Source organism: Canis lupus, chromosome 2, assembly GCF_011100685.1.
Source record: "Canis lupus familiaris isolate Mischka breed German Shepherd chromosome 2, alternate assembly UU_Cfam_GSD_1.0, whole genome shotgun sequence".
Classification (NCBI taxonomy): domain Eukaryota; kingdom Metazoa; phylum Chordata; class Mammalia; order Carnivora; family Canidae; genus Canis; species Canis lupus.
The window spans coordinates 48,809,580-48,822,934 of record NC_049223.1 but is presented as its reverse complement, the minus strand read 5'-3'; positions in this window follow the sequence as shown (position 1 = coordinate 48,822,934).

The following is a 13,355-nucleotide window of genomic DNA, read 5'->3' as shown; positions in this document are numbered from 1 at the left end:
TCTCACCAGAAATTTAAAATAAAAGAAAACTAAGAGGTAAGACTACTTATAAAAATAATGAAAACTTTAAAGATATTAGTAAATTATTTAACAATGATGGAAATGCACTAAGCTACATAATTCTAGGTACTGCAGATACCTGTAGGACTTAAATTAGAACAATTTTGGGGGTTTTTTTTGTAAAACAAAACAAAACAAAACAAAAACCAGTGACACTATGTATTACATTCCTTCAAAAGCTACATACCCTATAATAATTCCAAGTATTCATATGCAGTTGCACGTTAAAGTTAATGCAGTATAGCCAGAAAACACAGATGTATTCAGTCAGTGCCATGACAATACAATGTCCATAAAAAATATTCAGTACTTTATTGGCACACATTTTTTTAAAAATTACCATCTCATTGGATGCTCAGAAACTACTGGATAAAACTTAGCATTTACTACAGAATTTTAAAAAATTCTGGAACCTAGATAGAAAATTTTCCAAAGGAGACATTACAGATGGCCAAGATGCAAATGAAAAGATGTTCAGCATCACTAATTATCAGGGAAAGACAATTCAAAATCACAACACCCCCTCACAACTGTCAGAATGGTTATTATCAAAAAAGACAAAAAAACGAGTGTCCGTGGAGATGTGGAAGAAAGGGAACCCTTGCACGCTGTTGGTGCAAATGTAAAGTGTTGTAAACACTGTGGAAAATAGTACGGAGGTTCACCAAAAATGAAAACCAGAACTATCATAGAATCCAGCAATCCTACTTCTGGATAATTATCCAAAGGGGGAAAAAAAACCACTATTTTGAAAAGACATATGTCTTTTCAAATGCTCCCTCATGTTCATTGCAGCATTACCTATAATAGCCAAGATATGGAAGCAACCTAAGAGTCCAAGGATTGATGAATAGATAAAAAAGATGTGAGATATATACACATAAGAAATACACACACAGGAATATTATTCAGCCATAAAAAATTAAATCTTAATATTTGCTACAACATGGATGCACCTAGATGGTATTATGGTAAGTGAAATATCAGACAAAGAAGGACAAGTGCTGCCTGATTTCACTTATATGTGGCATCTAAAAAAACAGACAAAACAGACTCATAAATACAGAAACAGACTAGTGGTTGTCATAGCGGAGGGCCCAAGGGTGTTGGGCAAAGCAGGCAAAGGGGATTAATACGTACAAACCTTCACTTCTAACATACAGAAGTCATAGAGATGAAAAGTACAATATGAGGAATATGTTCAATAATATTGTAATAACTCTGCATAGTGACAGATCGTGAAAGATGGTAGATTATTGTGGTGATCATTTTGCAATGCATATAAAGGTCGAATGGCAATGTTGTATTACCTGAGACTAATAATACAATATTATATATCAATTATATTTTTTTAAAAAAAAAGAAGCAGTAAATGAATAAGAGGAAAAAAAGAATGCTGCATTTTCCAGAAAAAAAACCCTGGAAATATAAATATATTCTCTCATTGGTATTAGAAGACATTTTTTTATGTGAAATCAAGAGCAAAAATCATATTTAATGAATGAAACACTGGAAATGTGAACTTGGTATTGCTAATTGTCTCCTTGTCAATTCTGCCCCTTTCTTTTAGTGATCAGATCCCCAAAATTTTAGTTTGTTACACAGAAAAAGGAAAGAGGCAACTAAATTAGCATTATCTATGATTACTAAGCTTGGTAATCAACAGAGTAACTCTGAGAACCATTAAGCTACTCTAAGAATGACTAGGAGAACTATTATATTATTATGAAAACTATTCTGAAAACTATTATTAGCATATGATGACGTAGTTACTAATGAGACTTTATACTGGAATAGATATATTTCTTAGAGGTCAATCACAATAAATGAAAAAAAGCAAAAAATAGGAAAATATAATTAAATGCTTAGTGAACTATGTATATCTAAAGACAGACACAAAGCTTTATATAGGGAGACAAACTTGAATACAAGCATGCTCCTGAATAACACGATTAAGTAAGGTATCCGTTATAGAGCTTGGATATTAGTCCTTTATCTGATACGTCATTTGCAAATATCTTCTCCCATTTAGTAGGTTGTCTTTTAGTTTTGTTGACTGTTTCTTTTGCTGTGCAGAAGCTTTTTATCTTGATTAAGTCCCAATAATTCACTTTTGCTTTTGTTTCCCTTGCCTTCATGGATGTATCTTGCAAGAAGTTGCTGTGGCCAGGTTCAAAAAGGGTGTTGCCTGTGTTCTCCTCTAGGATTTTGATGGAATCTTGTCTCGCATTTTGATCTTTCATCCATTTTGTTTATCTTTGTGTCTGGTGTAAGAGAATGGTCTAGCTTCATTCTTCTGCATGTGGATGTCCAATTTTCCCAGCACTGTTTATTGAAGAGACTGTCTTTTTTCCAGTGGATAGTCTTTCCTGCTTTGTCAAATATTAGTTGACCATAGAGTTGAGGGGCCATTTCTGGATTTTCTATTCTGTTCCATTATCTATGTGTCTGTTTTTGTGCCAGTAAGTACCACACTGTCTTGATGACCACAGCTTTGTAGTACAACCTGAAATCTGGCATTGTGATGCCCCCAGCTCTTGAACACTAAACACTCCAGTCAGTAGTTCCATGGCTCAGGTAGCTGGCAGCTTGTGCATTTTGCAGAATGGCGATGGTTACCCTTGTCATTAACAGAGATGTATTGACCATGTAATTTTGTTATAAGCAAAACCTCAGTGTGTGTTAATCTGAATTTTTTTCATTTATTTAGAGTGAGTGACACAATTTATTTTTTTCTTAAAATATATTTGAAGTGTATTATGCATAGGGAGAAGTACATATTTCATCAGTGTATATGTATCTTGATAAGATTTTCACAAACAGAACATGCACATGAAACCAACAACCAGGTCAAAAACCTGAACATTATTGGACCACCTGGGTGGCTTAGTCAGTTATGTGTCTGACTCTTGTTGCAGTTCAGGTCATGATCTCAGGGTCCTGAGATCGAGCCCCATGTCAGGCTCCATGCTCCGCAGGGTGTCTGCTGGACCTTCTCTCCCTCTGATCCTCCTTCTGCTTGCACATGTGCACTCTCTCTCTCTAAAATAAATAAATCTTAAAAAAAAAAACCCTGAACATTACCAAGGTTCTAATAGTTCTCCTTGGGCTTCCAGTGAATAATCACTATCCTGCCTTCCAAGAGCTTAGCTTTGCCCATTTTTGCAAGTTTATTAATGAATCAAAGCACTAATATTTTTACTTATTTGACCAAAAAAACACAGTAAACCCTTTGAACACTTCCAAATGACATTGCATTAAATATATAATCATGCAGTTTTGTCTTCTGTCTGGCATTTTAGCAAAATATTTGGAAACTCATAACTCTGCGACAATTTTGGATGAAGTTACAGTGATCCCAGCAAATGCTTCATTCTAAATAGGGCTTCCCTCATTGTCTGTGCTCCTGAAGCCACTGTTCTTGTTAGTGGCTTGCAAGGTAATAGCTGATCACCTTCCCTGATGTTCCAAGGACCTCCTTGTGCATGCAAGTAAGCCCACTGGCAAATGAGCCAATTAGAGTTCATGAGGTTTGAATAGTTGTTCCAGCCAACTTAAAATTCAGAAGACTATCAAGAATGTGGAATTATTGGATTTGATCCAAATATGAAGTATTCAACAGTCTGTTAGAGTGTTAGTGTTTATTGCTCTAATCCATTCTTAAGTGCTAAGTCTGATATTTTGGGGTATAATGAAAACTGTTGTTTTTTTTTTCTCTAATTCGCTGCATTTCTCCCTAGCTGAAAGGACTGTGTATCACCAGCTTTCAGGATGTGCGAGGTTAAGCATATTATTTCTACATCCTTCACAGAAGAAGGACATCTACCCTTGCCTACCCATGCTGAAAATGAGGTGCAGTCTCTCACCGTCACGCAGGGTAGATACATGCATATAGCTGATTGTGCTCTCGCTGAGGCACAATTTTGGACCAGGAGAGCCTGGGTCCAAATTCCATATCTGTGTGACTTTGGTCAAGTTGTGAAAACTCTTTGCATCTCAACTGTCGCACTTGTAAAGTGATGATACAATGCCATTCTACCCATAGGGGTTTTGTTAAGCTTATTCAGATATATAAACATAAGGTCTTCTTAGAATAGCATCCAGGACATCGTAATACAAGTGTTAGCTTTTAGAATTATTGTCTGTACCAGGGCCCCTGGGTGGTTCAGTCACTTAAGCATCTACCTTAGGCTCAGGTCGTGATCCTGGGGTCCTAGAATTGAGTCCTACATCAGGCTCCTTGCTCTATAGGGAGCCTACTTCTCCCTGCCCCTCTGGCTGCCACTCCTCCTGCTTGTGTTTTCTCTTTCTCTCTCTCTGTCAAATAAATAAACAAAATCTTTAAAAAGAAAAAAAGAATTATTTTGGACATTGGATATGAACAATTTGGATATGAACAAATCACTAAGGCAATCTCAGGAGCCCTGTCCTTGCCTCAATCATTCAGAAGGCTGACTTAGGATAGGCCCATGACTAGTTCTGGGAGACACTCTACTTCAGGATTAAACATATGCCTGAAAAGGCCTTAAGCTGTACACATCCAGATGCATAACCTACTATGAGGCTCTGGGGTTGTATGGTATGCTTTTCCTACTCTCTTCCCCCAGATCCTGACTATTCCTGTTTCTCTTAAAGCCTCAGCACCTGACTTCTTGCAGTCACTACCCCACCTACTTGCTTAGAAAAACAGAATTGACCTTTTGGTCAGCTTTCAGCACGGACGTAGGCTCTGTCATGTACCAGAACCTTTAAAGATGAGGAGGGACTGTAACTGTCACAAGGAGGGCAAAGTTGTGACCTAATGGAGCAGAAGCAACTTTGATGATGCTGTGGTATGGAAGAGTAGAAAAGTAGGAAGTAGGACCATAGACTGAGGCCTCAACTCCACTTTGGCACATCTCTCTGTTGATTTAATGTTGACTTTGTTGACCTGTCCCTTAATCTCATCTCAGAATTGGGGTACTTACAGTCACCTCTATGAATTCTTATAAAAACAAAATGAAATCAAAGTTTACCTGAGAAGCATCCATCTATCAACTAAGGATAAATTATCTACAGTGTCTATGTTATTAAAAAAATTAGGTGAGATTATAGCTTTGGAACCTTTAATGTAGCATCTGGCAGAAAGGAAATGCTCAGGTATTGATAGCAATGTCTTCTTATGATGCAGCAAGAGGCAAGGCCCATATCACAATAAGTGATAGGTAAGTAAGCTCCATGGTACTTAACGAGCCTGGGGTAAGGGTTCACTGTGGCTGGCTTAGATGAAATGATGTAAGAGGGCGAGAACACTGTAGGATGGTCTGCTACTAAGAGGAAGTGTCCATAGGAGGGCTGGGCGATGGAACATGATCAGTAAGTATCTTACAGCAGTAGAGTGTCCATGATAGAATATGTAAACTGTTAGAACTTGCTCGCAGCATTGTTACAATTGAAACATGATAGTCTAAAAAAAAAAAAAAAAGAAAAGAAACATGATAGTCTAGATAAGCAGAATATTTATTCTGCAGAACCAAGAGGTTCTATAGTGTATAGCATAGTGCTCTATGCTAACCACACTCCCACCGAGCTGACTGCATGATGTGGACTTTGATTTCACATATCTGCTCCTATGGGAGTTCACATGGTCACACGGATGCACACACATGCACACATATACATGCACACATCATGGATGCACACACTATTTATACCCTTAATCACATTAAGATCTATTCATCCAGGTGGTTGTTTGCTGACAGCAGATTTCAAAATATTTTGACTTCTCCACAATAGGGAATTCATTTTACACTAAAAGCCTAGCAGAGATGTGCAGAGGTGTACATGCAAGTGTACATAGGTGTGCCTGTGGGTACATGTGGATAGGATTAAGTAGGCTATAAGTATCATGCATAAAAATAGCAAAGTTTCATAAATAGTATGTGCTCTTACTATGAGTAATACATTAAAATATAGCTCATCATATCTGTATTCTCTTAATTTTTGTTCTACTTTAATTTTTTTAAAAAATGCTAGTTTCAACCTACCATTTTTAGATTTCATAATCCACTAATAGGTCTTGACCTGCAGTTTGGAAAAAGCTATTTTAGAAAGTGATTATTGAGTATTCAAGTAAACCTTGCATTGAAAATGTTGCTTTGTGGTCTGTTCTGTAAAACCACTCGGACTTCAGCCTTGAAAAAGCACATAGCCTTTTGACCCAACGCTGCATGTAACAAATTCATGTATGTGCAAGGAGTAAAGGTTCTGCTTGCTGAAAGTGGGTCAATTCTTTGCTCTTTGCCCATTCCACTTGCCTTATTGCTCTATTTTTCAATAAATGCCTTATGTGCTCAAAGTTTACTTTTTTAGCTCAAAGTAGATTGCTCAGGAATGACTGGCAAAATATTAAAAAATGTACTTTGGAATGCCGATGCCTGCCAGCAACAGCGTGAAAGTAATTTGTACATTTTCTGTAATGTAACTCTAAGGTACCCTTGGCTCTCATATATGGAAATGTTTTCTTTATATTTCTTAATTTTTAAGAACTTTAAAGATAAAACTGCTGAGTAGCTCTGTTGATCACACATTACTTCTCTTTCACTCTTCATTTGCCGCACCCCATAATCTCCTGCTCTGTTCCCTTGCTCTGGCCAGATGATGACCTGTATTTAATTACTTTCTACCTTTCAGTGAATTTCCATAGGCATCCAAGTATTTGAGGCCAAAACTTAAGTGTTGTCAGGATTTTTCAGTTTTATGATCTCTTTAAAAGTGTACCAATCTCAAGGACAAAAAAAGTCAATTTCTCTTCATTATATTTAATCTTTAATTCCTACATTACTCTAATTTCTTCTGGTATATATGTGTTCATGTTGAATAGGGAACAGTGTGAATTGACCCTTCCCCCAATAAAAGCTGAATAATTTTCCAAACACAATATGTTTAATAATTCAATCTTTCCTAAATGATTTATGATGCCTCCTTTATCACATGTTAAGATTTTATGTATACTACAGTGTTATAAAGTTATTTATCCCACTGATCTCTATTTATTTTTGCATGAATACTAAACCATCTTAATTATCAAAAATACGTTTATATATTTGATCAGTATGTGCCTTTCTGGTTCTTTATTTTCTTTATACTAATATTTACAGGGGAAAAAAAAAACTTGGAACCAACCAATTTTTCTTAATTCAATTCCTTATTTATCAGTAGAAATTGCCCATGGCCACAATTTTATATTCTATTTGTTCTAGTGGTAAAAATTATCTCTAAATTATAGATAATAGAAACACGTGCAGTTTATTCATTACATTTATGATATTTAATAATGAGCACCATGAATTCCAGGTTGACTACTATGTGAACAACTGAAAATATTTTTTGGCCATAAATAGTTTGATATCAGTATGTCAGTTGGTCAGAGTTCAGAGAGATAAAGAGCATTATTGAGTAAACAGGGAAAAACCTTCAAATAGATCCTCAAGAGATGGAAAAATATCTTTGGCAGCCAGAGATAGTCTCAAAGTAGACATTCAGTGGCAAATAAATAAAGCCTAAAGAAAAAAAAGCTTTATTTAAAACGCTAACTAGGTTGCTCTGTGCAGGGACAAATAATACTCCAGAAAAACTTGTGTGTGATGTCTGTATTAGACCATAGAATTAACATATGATTAAGATTTATGGCATAAAGACCCAGAGTAGAAGAAGCAGAAGAGAGGAAAAGCAGAGAGAAAAAAAAATTAGCAGATATTTGTGGTAGCACTGGTTCCCTGAGTATAAAGCTTTTAAAGGGGGTGACTGGGTGACGGGCACTGAGGGGGGCACTTGATGGGATGAGCACTGGGTGTTATTCTATATGTTGACAACAAATTGAACACCAATAAAAAATAAATTTATAAAAAAAAAGAAAATAGAAAGTAACAAAGGACAAACACTGAACTTCCCTGATGTCGGGGGAATCTGAAGATGCAAAGGTGCTGCACTGGTTCTTGACCATCTGTCTTGCATCTATTCATTTTTTTCATATTTCATTTGTATTGTCCTTTTATTAATATGATCTCCATTCTTAACGCGGAAAATTCACACTTTAGAAATACTGATTACAATTTCATATAGGTGTCAGTTTTGTTCTTTATGCTTCCCTTTAATAATTGCGGTGAAATATACCTAACATAAAAATGATCATTTTAACTATTTGTAAGTGTATTGTTCAGGTATATTCACATTCCTGCAGTACACCATCAATACCATCATCTCCAGAACTTGTTTTTATCTCGCAGAACTGAACTCTGTACCCATTAAACAATAACTTCTCATTCTCCAGGCCCTAGCACAACTTTCCACTTTCTCTTTATAAATTTGGCTAATCTAAGTTCCTCATAGCAGAAGAATCAAACTTGCTCCCTTGTGACTGGCTTATTTCACTTAGTGTAATACCTATCTTCAGGGCTCATCCACGTTGGAGCATGTGTCTGAAAGCAAAATAACATTCCATAGTATTATATACTGTAGCCTGTTTATCTATCCATCGGTTGATCATCTCCGTATTACGAATATATCTTTCTGAAGGACACAGACTTGTAACATTTAGAGAGAACCATGTCTGTTGAGTTAAATATCTTATTTCCAGTGTCTTGCCCAATGCTCAAAAGTCGATGTTCAATAAGTAACTTAAGTGATTACATGAATATAATAAATTTAAGCACAGGAGTTTGTGAAATCATATGTAGGGAAGAAATGAGCAAAAAGCCATGACGGGTGGGCGTTAATGACCATTAGTGTACTTTGGTAAACATTCTTCTGAAGAGAAAGATCTGTGCAAGAGCTGGGTTTATTTTCATAAAGAATCATAGGTTTATAATGTGTAGGATTAGTTAGTTCTTCCCTATTTCTGCAAGTAAAGCAAAAAGAAAAAAAATTATAGCATCACAGTATGATAGTGTGATTTGTAGTAGCTTGTAAGACCCACCCAACCTTGTATTAATTCCACTAAAATAATGTTCATGCTAATGTATAAGCCCTAGAAAAGCCAGTACATGAAACTAATTACTTTATTCAAATCTACTCTGAATTTTTGTACTAGTCCAAAGGGGAAGAAAGTCAATATTTAAATACTTAAGAAATTCAGAAATAGATCACCTTCACTCTGCATGTTTTCATAGTCAAAGAAACTTCTACATTTTAATGTGCCTACCATCAAGAAAGTTTCCATAATTCCAAGTGCTTTTATGAATGTTCAGGAATCGATCTTGGGGCAGCCTCGGTGGCGCAGCGGTTTAGCGCCGCCTGCAGCCCAGGGCGTGATCAGGAAACCTTGGATCGAGTCCCACGTCAGGCTCTCTGCATGGAGCCTGCTTCTCCCTCTACCTCTGCCTCTTTCTCTCTCTCTGCATCTCTATGAATAAATAAATAAAATCTTAAAAAAAAGGGGGGGGGGATCCCTGGGTGGCGCAGTGGTTTGGCGCCTGCCTTTGGCCCAGGGCGCGATCCTGGAGACCCGGAATCGAATCCCACGTTGGGCTCCCGATGCCTGGAGCCTGCTTCTCCCTCTGCCTGTGTCTCTGCCTCTCTCTCTCTCTCTCTGTGACTATCATAAATAAATAAATTTAAAAAAAAATTAAAAAAAAAAAAAGGAATCGATCTTAATTTCTAAAGGTCCAAAATGAAAGCACACAGTGAAACCAAGTAATTCCTTCAACTCTGATGCTACATTTAGGACTCTAAAAACACAAGTGCAACAAAATGCCTTGTATGACCATCAAAGATGTAAGTATCATATTTTCTAATAAATTGAAAGGCAATGCTTTTCAACTAGTTTTCCATACTTTCATATCAGTGGTGTCATACAGTATGAATGAAGCCTTCTCAGGTTGGCTTTTCACTTAAAAATGAGCACTTAACATTCACCCTTGTGTGGATTGACACCTCTTCAATTCTGAACACCACAGTGTGGATGTACCACAGTTTATCCATTCACCGTTCAAAGATCATCTTGGTTTCTTTCAGGTTTTGGCAATTATGAATGAATAAAATTGCTGAAAACCTGTGCGTATAGGTTTTCATGTGGATACAAATTATTGCCACTTGGGTCAGTAACTGGGTTTGTGTTTGCTGTGTCATGTGATAAATCCATGTTCTAATTTTTTTTAAAGATTTTATTTATTTATTCATGATAGTCACACAGAGAGAGACAGAAAGGCAGAGACACAGGCAGAGGGAGAAGCAGGCTCCATGCACCGGGAGCCCGACGTGGGATTCAATCCCGGGTCTCCAGGATCGCGCCCTGGGCCAAAGGCAGGCGCCAAACCGCTGCGCCACCCAGGGATCCCTCCATGTTCTAATATTGTAATAAACTGCCAATCTGTCTGCCAAAGTGGCTATACCTTTTTATGTTCCCAATACCAGTGAAAACATTTTTTATTGCTCTGCATCTTCATCTGTGTTTGCTCTCGCTAATTTTTCATTTGAGACACTGTAAGGATATCTTGTTGTTTTAATATGTTTTTCCCTAATTATAAATAATGTTGAGTGTGTTGTCATGTGCTCTTTTGCCATTTGCGTATCTTCTCAGGAGAGAGATCTGTTCAGATTTTTTACCCCCTTGTAATTGGATTATTTATTTTCTTACTGCTGGGTTTGAGAGTTCTTTGCATTTTCTATGTATAAGTGCTTGGTCAGATAGGTGGTTTGCAAATATTTTCTCCTGTCCTGAGACTTGCTGTTTTCTTTCTCTGAATAGTGTCATTTGCAAAGCAAGTTTTTAAATTTAATAAGGTTCAAATTGTTGAATTTATAACTTCTCTTTTCATGAATTTTGCCTTGATTTTCTATGTAACATCTCATCACCAAACACAAGGTCATGCCTGTTTTCTATAGTGTTTTCTTCAAGAAATTTTATACTTTTGCTTTTTCATTTTAGTTAAATTGAGTTTTTGAGTTAAATTTTGAGTTACATTTCATGGTAGGTATAGGATGTGTCTTAAGGTTTATTTTTTGCATGTGTATGCTTTTGGTTCTTTGCCAGAAATTAATGGGGCATATTTGTATGAGTCTTCGTGAGCTTTCTGTTCAGTTCCACTCCTGTGTGTGTGTGTGTGTGTGTGTGTGTGTGTGGCCAATATTAGGTAACTTTAATTACTGTAGCATCTATATATTTATATATATCTTCTGTATTTTGTTTTTCATCCTTCTAGATAGAAGTTTATCAATTGAATTGATCTTTTCAAAGAACAAGTTTTTAGTTGCATTTGACTCTATTGATTTCCTTTACTGTTTTACATTTTATTGATTTCTATTCATGAGTGTCTTCTGTTAGCTTGCTATTGACTTTGTTTTTATTTTTCTGATTTATTAAGATAGAAATTTAGATTTGAATTTGAGAAGTTTTATGTTTGGAACATCAGCATTTAAATGCTATATATTTCCAGCTAAACCCTGTATTTTGCTATATCCCACACATTTTGATAAGCTTTATAATGCTTATTATATAGTTCAAAATGTTTTAATTTCTTTTGAACCAATGGATTTTTTTAGAAGTGGTGCTTAATTTCCAAATGTCCAGCAATTTTCCATAGATAGATAGATAGATAGATAGATAGATAGATAGATGATAGATAGATAGATAGATAGATATTATTGATTTTATTTTCATTCCCCTGTGACCTGAAAAAAAATACTTTTATGATTTCTTTTCCCCTGTATGAGTTCTGTACCATAGAGAGACTTGTTTAGTACTCTCCCAAATTTTCTGTGAATTCTAGATGGAGCTGGTGGAGAAAAAGCTTCTAACAGGATATGAACTTGACCTAATTTTGCTTTCCCAAAGGATTCACTATCTCCCACTAGTGTGTACTCAATTTCCTCTAATTTGCCAATCACCTAGCTGAACACTTCTTACTGGTCTGGCTGTTGCATTACTCAGTAAGCCAGTAATCATGTCTTATCACAGCCTGCAGACTCTTGTCCTGTATTTTGGACTAGCTGAATACTCCCAAGTCTTCAGCACTGATGGAGCTCAAGAAACTTTGAAAACTAGCTGTTTGGGTAGCTTTTGTGCTCCTCACACATCATTCAGAGTTTAAAAGTTTTCTGTCTCCTAGTTTTGTAGAAAATACAGTATGTTTTTTCATTCTCATATCACTTTGTAGTATTTCCAAAAGAATTATGGAAGATTAAGAACTAAGTGGTCTCTGTATTTCTCTAAGTTTGATTTTTCAGTGAAATGAAAATTAAAACCTCCTTTTTAATGCAAAAAGTATTCTATAATCTCTGAAAAATGTTTTGCTTCAGTTGCATTCACTTTACATTGTCATTTATTTTCCTCATCTTGTACTTTTCTATACTGTCCTCACAAACGCTTAGTCTATTTGGTTGCATTTCTTTTTCTTTTTTTTTTTTTTTTATTTATGATAGTCACAGAGAGAGAGAGAGAGGCAGAGACACAGGCAGAGGGAGAAGCAGGCTCCATGTACCAGGAGCCCAATGTGGGATTCGATCCTGGATCTCCAGGATCGCGCCCTGGGCCAAAGGCAGGCACCAAACCGCTGCGCCACCCAGGGATCGCCTATTTGGTTGCATTTCTTAAAGAGCAATAATGTCAAAGAAGTAGACAAGTCTCTTATTAATAAATGAAAATTTATTAAAATATTTCACATTATAGGTTACCTATGATGCAGTAATTCAGGTAAATTTTTGGAATCAGTTCCAGAGGATGTATTTACAAAGTGTTGTATGTCTCAAATACTACTTTCTTTCTCCTCCAGAACCTGAAAATGTGGTTGGGAAGAGACTTTTTAAAAGATCATAAAAATATAAAATATGAAGTCTCTTTTTACATTTCTTTCTCTTAAAGCAAAGTGTCTTCTAGTTTCTAAGCCAAGATGGAACCTCTCTTACTAAGTTAAAATAGAATCTTATTGGGATGCTTGGGTGGCTCAGCGGTTCAATGTCTGCCTTTGGCCCAGGGCTTGATTCCAGGATCTGGGGATTGAGTCCCACATCGGGTTCCTTGTGGGGGGCCTGCTTCTCCTTCTGCCTGTGTCTCTGCCTCTCTTTCTGTATCTCTCATGAATAAATAAATAAAATCTTAAAAAAATAGAATCTTATTGGTTGAAATTTCTTGTTTTCAATTGCTCTGAAGATTTTTTTTTTTTTACTCTTTAAAGAAATCCCTAGATTAATTCTTGTTTTCTTCATTTTTATACTTACTGGGAGAAAGGTTAAATGTGTCACTACATCATTATCTCTTTAGTTTCCATTAGTACCTGACTATAGCACAATTGAAATATTCTTTGCTATTATGCTTTATA